Consider the following 1,395-nt stretch of genomic DNA (forward strand, 5'->3'; position numbering starts at 1 on the left):
AAGAGCAAATAATGGAGGATCCAAGTTTTGTGGGACCCAAATTTATAATTTTGGGGGCCCTCTATAAGGAAAATAATATCAAGTAGTATTAATAATATAAAATTATGTATGAAAGGAAATATTTATATAGAATAAGAAAAGAAATTATAATGAATTCCTACAGCATTTGAGTTTTAAGTTTCTTTGGACAGTTTACTAGATAGATATGAAAATGAAAATCACTCAGTTGTGTCCAACTCTTCGCAACCCCATGGACTATACAGTCCATGGAATTCTCCAGGCCAGAATACTGGAATAGGTAGCTGGTCCCTTCTCCAGGGGATCTTCCCAAGTGAAGGATTGACCCCAGGTCTCCTGCATTGCAGGCGTATTCTTTACCAGCTGAGCCACAAAGGAAGCCCCTAGATAGATATGTTTACATGTAAATGCTTCCTGACTCTAAGCAGGCTTTCACTCTTGCTGGACCACTTTACAATTCCCAGTAATTCCCAATACTTACAAGGACACTAAAGCTCAAAGCTTTGTGTACATTTGGCATAAAAACTAAAGAAATTAATTTAAGGGAGAATACCTGTTACTCATAGATCAGGAGGAACTCATTGGTGGGACTGAAACATCACTTAGTGCTTACAGTATGGTTTTGGATGCTGATATATGAAGACCTACAAGACCTTTTAGAACTAACACCCCAAAAAGATGTCCTTTTCATTATAGGGGACTGGAATGCAAAGGTAGGAAGTCAAGAAACACCTGGAGTAACAGGCAAATTTGGCCTTGGAATGCGGAATGAAGCAGGGCAAAGACTAATAGAGTTTTGCCAAGAAAATGCACTGGTCATAGCAAACACCCTCCTCCAACAACGCAAGAGAAGACTCTACACATGGACATCACCAGATGGTCAACACCGAAATCAGATTGATTATACTCTTTGCAGGCAAAGATGGAGAAGCTCTATACAGTCAACAAAAACAAGACCAGGAGCTGACTGTGGCTCAGATCATGAACTCCTTATTACCAAATTCAGACTCAAATTGAAGAAAGTAGAGAAAACCGCTAGACCATTCAGGTATGACCTAAATCAAATCCCTTATGATTATGCAGTGGAAGTGAGAAATAGATTTAGGGGCCTAGATCTGATAGATTGAGTGCCTGATGAACTATGGAATGAGGTTTGTGACATTGTACAGGAGACAGGGATCAAGACGGTCTCCATGGAAAAGAAATGCAAAAAAGCAAAATGGTTGTCTGGGGAGGCCTTACAAATAGCTGTGACAAGAAGAGAGGCGAAAAGCAAAGGAAAAAAGGAAAGATATAAGCATCTGAATGCAGAGCTCCAGAGAATAGCAAGAAGAGATAAGAAAGCCTTCTTCAGCAATCAATGCAAAGAAAAAGAGG

This window comes from Ovis canadensis, chromosome 7 (assembly GCF_042477335.2).
Source record: "Ovis canadensis isolate MfBH-ARS-UI-01 breed Bighorn chromosome 7, ARS-UI_OviCan_v2, whole genome shotgun sequence".
NCBI lineage: Eukaryota > Metazoa > Chordata > Mammalia > Artiodactyla > Bovidae > Ovis > Ovis canadensis.